General features: G+C 45.0%; 1 long non-coding RNA gene across 1 annotated transcript; it reads right to left on the reverse strand.

The window, feature by feature from the left end:
- Positions 1-313: 313 nt before the first annotated feature.
- Positions 314-4,760, reverse strand: LOC143751442 (uncharacterized). Its single transcript, XR_013207217.1, has 3 exons — positions 4,574-4,760; positions 573-749; positions 314-374 (listed from the first exon to the last, which is right to left on the reverse strand). It is a non-coding gene; the product is annotated as an uncharacterized LOC143751442 (long non-coding RNA).
- Between the last annotated feature and the right edge of the window lie 2,188 nt (positions 4,761-6,948).

A 6,948-nucleotide genomic window follows, 5' to 3' on the forward strand; every position in this document is an offset into this window, starting at 1 on the left:
AGAACAAAGCACTTAAGAATAAATGACTTACTACATCAGCTGGATCCGTTGCTCCGCGAAATGAAATTACCAGCACTTCTGGTACATTTTCCAGGGTTATTAGATAGTATTATTTCTACCATAAAGACTCAGAAGGATTCTCGAAAAAAGAATTTATTTTGTGAAAGGAGTTTACAGAAAAAAATAAAGGTATATGCTCGACAAGCTCCGTCACTGAGTTCTTTGGCGTAGGCCTCGTCCTCCGTCAGGGTCTGAAGGTTAGCTTATAGGTCCTGCCTGATGTTAGAGGCAGGGGCGGAGTCTACCCCCCGACGAGTGGACGGGAGCCATTCTGGTGGTGGTGGGGAGGATGGGGGAAAACTTTGCTACGACACCTGCGGGCAACAACATGGAACGGTAGGATCAGTCTTTTATATTCAATGTCGAGCTGTGATTGGTAGTGTGGAATTATAAATTAGTGACGTGCAATGGAGTCTTTCTGGTAGAACTTACGCTTACGCTTTCATTTCTACCATAAAGACTCAGAAGGATTCTCGAAAAAATAATTTATTTTGTGAAAGGAGTTTACAGACAAAAATAAAGGTAGATGCTCGACAAGCTCCGTCTCTGAGTTCTTTGGCGTAGGCCTCGTCCTCCGTCAGGGTCTGAAGGTTAGCTTATAGGTCCTGCCTGATGTTAGAGGCAGGGGCGGAGCCTACCCCCAAAAAGTGAGGAAAATGTGACGAATTCCATACATACCTATGAGGATTCTGAAAGCATATAGTAGGATTTATAAATAGGGAAGACAATAAGACGACTTTTAATTGCTTATCTTAAAGTCAGGTACTAAGCATAAAAGATTAAAACTACGATATGTTCTGAGATAAGATAACTTATAAGAGACTTCAGCAAGATCGAGAGTAGGAATGTCACTCTATATGGGCAGAGCTTATTTTTAAACGTGGACGAAGCCGCGTCTGGCCGCAAAACTTTAAATGGGAATTTTAACGAAGCCTTGATAGGCTGAGTTGTTAAGATACATACATACGAAAGCCTCGGCTGCCCATGATAGTAGGCTTTAAAGTAATCATTAAAACTGTACATTAAGCCTCGGTAGTCTGATGCCTCGATAGGCTGATGCCTCGATAGGCTTAGTTCATGCGACAGAACCGAGATTAAATGTAATATGCGTTTATGAAATAAGACATGATTGTCTAAGGCCACGGTAGGCTAATCCCTCGATAGGCTGATGCCTCGATAGGCTTAGTCCATACGTCAGAACCGAGATTAAATGTAATATATGTTTATGAAATAAGCCACGATTGGCTAATGCCTCGATAGGCTGATGCCTCGATAGGCTGATACCTCGATGGGCTGATACCTCGATAGGCTGATACCTCGATAGGCTGGTGCCTCGATTGGCTTGTGCCTCGATAGGCTGATGCCTCGATAGGCTGGTGCCTCGATAGGCTGATGCCTCGATAGGCTGGTGCCTCGATAGGCTGGTGCCTCGATAAGCTGGTGCCTCGATAGGCTGGTGCCTCGATAGGCTGAAGCCTCGATAGGCTGACGCCTCGATAGGCTGACGCCTCGATAGGCTGACGCCTCGATAGGCTGACACCTCGATAGGCTAAGTTCATGCTGATGCCTCGATAGGCTTAGTTCATGCGTCAGAACCGAGATTAATGTGATAAGCATTATTGAAAAGACCACGATAGCCTTAAATGCCAGTGAATGTAGACTTTCGGAAGCCGCGATAGGCTTAGCCATATTGCAGCTATCGTGAATGACCATCACGATAGACATAGCAAACAGGGATATGAATAACTTTGAGCATTATATAGTATTTCCCATCAAAGCTAATCTATAATAATCAGCTAAGGGCTGAGTTAATAGTGAAAAACGAAATAAATCTGGCAAGCCGAGATGTAACTTAAAAGAGCAGCGAAAAACGAACATATGATATGAATCATTAACCACCGCCACCAGTAGCTAGCGAAGAATTTACTGATGAATTCCATTCATACCTATGAGGATTCTGAAAGGCATGCAGAAGAATTAATAAAATAGGGAAGACAATTAGACAACTTCTTATTGCTTATCTTAAGGTGAGGTACTGTATGTGAAAGATTAAACTTACGAGATAAACTGAGATGAAGATAATTGATTGGAAGCTTTAAAAGATCGAAATTGGGAATGTCACTATGTGAGCTGAGCTTCTTATCTAGAGGAATATGAACAGAAGCCACGTCTGCCCCCAAAACTTGAGATGGAGATTTTAAATGAAGCCTCGATCGGCTGAGATTTTAAGATGCATACATCCTGGGTATGAATATAGGGAGAAAATAAATAAAAGCAAAGTTAAATAGCATATGCACCAGCCCTCGTCTTTCTTTAAAAAAAATAGGTCCGTAATGACCTTACATTTATAAATAATGAGGCTGTCGCCAGGCGACTTCCCGAGGAGCCACAAAAGGCAGAGATGACACATTGGCATAACTGCTATCAGGGAAGCTACGATATGCGCAAAATATTTGGCTTTAGCGTACGGTCATGAAAGCTCGGTCAATTGTGAAGTCTCGGTAGGCTGAGTTCATGTATCGGAACCGAGATTAGTTGAAAGCTCGATAGCATAATTGTAATAGGCTACATATAGCCAAGAAACGATCACAGTGATTGTAAAATAGGTCCGTGATTGACCATATACAGTATTTATAAATGATGAGGGCAGTTGACAGGTCGACTTTTCCGAGGAGGCACGAGAGGCAGAGATAAGACATTGAGATGATTACAATCGGGAAAGCTACGATTTGAGTTTATGAACGAAGGCTGCGATCGGCCATGAAAAAAAAAATTGCCTTAGAGTACAATCATGAAAGCTTGTTCAATAGTGATGCCTCGGTAGGCTGATGCCTCGAAAGGCTGAGTTCATGCATCAGAATCGAGATTAGTCGAAAGCTTCGATAGCATTAATGTAATAGGCTACGTTTAGCCATGCAACAATACCAGTAATCGAAAAATAGGTCCATGATTGACTTTATATTTATAATGATAAAGGCTGAAGCCAGGGAGACTTTACCGAGGAGCCATGATAGGCAGAGATATGACATTAAGATGATTACAACCAGGAAAGCTAGGATATGCATTTATGAACAGAGGCCGAGATCGGCGATGAAATATTTGTCATTAGGGTTCCAATCGTGAAAGCTTGTTCGATAGCGATGCCTCGATAGGCCGATGCCTCGATAGGCCGATGCCTCGATATGGCCGAATTCATGCATCAGAACTGATATTAGTCGAAGGCTTCGATATCATTAATGTAATAGGCTTCGTTTAGCAATGAAACATTACCAGTGATCCTAAAATAGGTCCATGATTGACCTTACATATATAATGATAAAAAGCTGAAGCCAGGGCGACTTTTCAGAGGAGCCACGATAGGCAGAGATATGACATCAGATGAATGCAATCAGGAAAGCTACGACATACATTTATGAACAAAGGCCGCGATCGGCCATGAAATATTTGTCATTAGGGTTCCAATCATGAAAGCTTGTTCGATAGCGATGCCTCGATAGGCCGATGCCTCGATATGGCCGAGTTCATGCATCAGAACTGAGATTAGTCGAAGGCTTCGATAGCATTAATGTAATAGGCTTCATTTAGCAATGAAACATTACCAGTGATCGTAAAATAGGTCCGTGATTGACCTTACATGTATAATGAAAAAAAGCTGAACTTTTCAGAGGAGCCACGATAGGCAGAGATATGACATTGGATGGTTACAATCAGGAAAGCTACGATATGCGTTTATGAACAAAGGCCGCGATCGACCATGAAATATTTGGCTTAGAGCACAATCATGAAAGCTTGTTTAATAGTGAAGCCTAGATAGACTGATGCCTCGATTGGCTGAGTTCATGCATCAGAACTGAGATTAGTCGAAAGCTTTGATAGCATTAATGTAATAGGCTACGTTTAGCCATGAAACGATACCAGTATTCGTAAAATAGGTCCATGATTGACCTTATATTTATTATGATAAAGGCTGAAGCCAGGGAGACTTTTCCGAGGAGCCGCGATAGGCTGAGATAAAACGTTAAGATGATTCAACCAGGAAAGCTACGATATGCATTTATGAACGAAGCCCTGATCGGCCATGAATTATTTGGATTTGGATTACAATCGTGAAAGCTCACACAAGTTATGCCTCGATAGGCAGAATTCATGCGTCGAGAACGAAATCAAGTCGAAAGCTTCGATAACATTAATGAAATAGCCCAAGATTGGTCATAAAATGGCAGTAATCGTAGAATTTCAGAAGCTGTGATAGGCTTAAAAATATTGCAGCAATCAGAAACGAAAGTCACGATAGACATAGCAAGCAAGGATACGAATAACCTTGGAGCGTTGTTATTATGGTATTTTCAAAGCTATTCTTCATTAAACAATTATGGGATGAGTTGATGGTAAAGAACGAAATAAAGAAACCCATGATTGACTGCGTGTAACTAAACAGATTAGCAGCGAAAAGCAGACGTATGATAGATGTATGGATTGTTAACCACCACCAGTAGCTAGCGAAAAATTTTACCTCGAATGTCGGTTGAGAGGGCTTGTTGAGCATTTAGTAGAACATACGTGTCGGATCTGATGTAGGTCTTGTATGCTGTGGACGACCATCTGCCGAGCATTTGGATAGGGGAGTCGGGAACGCCGCATTCGGCTACTGTTGTTGTGGCTCCGAACGAAAGGAATGCCCAGTGTATATATGTGGAGAAGGACCGGAGAATTAAGGAGGAACTACATGGGTTCAAAACCAGTGCTTTGTCATTGTAAGACCGTTTGGTTACATGAAAAAAGGGGAGTATTGAAGTGTGGTCATGCTTTGAGATATGACCATAGAGGTATAAGGGCAATAGGAATTATAGACTTTAGATATAGTAATAACGCCAGAGACTCCAGAAAAATCTGTTTTCGAAAACTTAAATACATTTAAAAGGTGGGAGAAAGACGTAAATCGGAAATAGACAAGCCACGAGCAAAATTAAAATGTTTTGAAACGGATGCGAATTCCCCTGATCGCATAAACCTGTAAAACACGGTTAGAAAACGCTTTTTCTTGGATGTATGATCATGCACGCTGTTAAAACATGGCTACAATCTGAATATGTATATAGGAAGAGAAAAGAACATTTAGGATGGGAAGTAATAAAGGGGGTTAAATGGATTTCACTTTCTGAAATGTTGCTGTTAAAGCACAAACAACATCTGCAAAGTTACGACGCCCAAACTTCAAGCATTGAAGACATAATATATATATATTTTTTTTATATATTTGAAATATTAATTGCTGTTGATTTATGATTGAATAAGAGATAGTTATATTTACAGAAAACGAGCTGAGATCAAATAGTGTGCCCCCTTTTATTAGTTGAAGTCTGTAATCATCTAGGTAAAAGTCGAGATCTTTCCGGCGCTCGGGAAGTGCCTGACTGCCTGCTGATCTGTGCAGTGATCTGCCAGTGTGTGTGTGTCTCCCTGTGCGCTTCAACATCGCAGAGTTTTTTTCTCCTCTCATAAAAGAGCTTGCACGCGGCACGTCTATTTAAAGACGGCTCGCCCGTGCATTTCTGGTTGCAGCGGACTGGTATCGGACTCTGATGGGCACGAGCGCTGTCTAGTGTGTTTGGGCTTTGATCATGCTTGAACAGCGCTCGTGGGTGACTCATGTTCTCGCTGGGAACGTGATCATCGCGTCATATATAGGTTGAGACTCGGTGAACTCGCAAGAGTGAGAGTCCCCTCATCCACCCCCCGATCTTCGGCTGGTGGCCAGGGTGACCTGAGGGTGTTGGTCTGGAACAAGGCGCCGGCTCTGAGTCCGCGACCCCAGCCCCCCTCTTTAATGACGGTGCCCGCTAGCGAACTGATGATTCCACGAGTCTATGATGAGCGCATGAGTGCATGATGAGATCACGGGTCCGCTCGTTGGTCTCATCCGGCTTTCCTCCCATCAGGTGCCGCTGCCCATGGGTACACTGGGGTCCCCCTGGTTGAACGCTCTGTTGCCATGCTATTGTGTCCTCAGAGTGCTTCCCGGCGCAATCCTAAGCACCCGTCCAAAGCCTGTAGTTCTTTTCGTCTACACTAATCTGTGGCGAAATCCTATAGTGCCACAGGACAGGCAGCCGCCTCACTGCATCCCATGACCGTTCTGCTGGTCTACCTGACCCAGATGCTCATGGACATGCAGGAGGGCGGGACTGACCCGAGGCTCTTCAGTGAGCTGCGCGGTGCCACTGACCTTGCTCTCCGAGCGACGAAAGTGGCCGTACGCTCTCGGAGTCAGGTGTTGTTCACCATTCTGGGGCTGACTGGTCTGATGTGCACGATGTCGGGCGGACCCGTCTGCTCGACACCCCCATCTCCCAGGTCGGCCTCTTAGGCGGTGCGGTTGAGTGCTTCTGCCCAACAGTTCTCAACCACCCGTGAGCAGATTGAGGTTATTCTGCCCGACGGCCCCGCCGTCCGCTCAGATCCCTCAGTCTGCCCACCGACGAAGGCGCCCTCCCACGGTTCCAACCCCGCCCGTTCACCCGGGTCTGGCTCTGGAAGACCGTAGGGGGGCAGCCACAGCCCTCTCCAGCCCCGCCCCCCGCTAAACGCCGGGTTAAGCGGCACTTTTGAGATGGGCTGCTCAGAGAGGAGACTTCTTTCCAGGTTCTTTTGGAGTTCTTTCCAGGAGTTGGTAGCAGGGCCACTCCTTTCCCCGGTGGAGGGTTGGGGAAGAATCCTTATTCAGAAAGAGCTGACTCTCTCGTCTCTGAGCATACAGAGTTCTCGGACGACACAGAGCGCCGCCCAGAAGCCATGCTCTCCTCGTCCCCCTCTGTCCCAGAGGCGGTTGACATGGCGTGCCGTCCACGGACCGCTCCGCCCCGTCCCACTCTGTCGCCAAACCCCTGA

The sequence above is a fragment of the Siphateles boraxobius genome, unplaced genomic scaffold (assembly GCF_051911475.1).
Source record: "Siphateles boraxobius isolate OS27281-9 unplaced genomic scaffold, OSU_SipBor_1 26, whole genome shotgun sequence".
In the NCBI taxonomy this organism is placed as follows: Eukaryota; Metazoa; Chordata; class Actinopteri; order Cypriniformes; family Leuciscidae; genus Siphateles; species Siphateles boraxobius.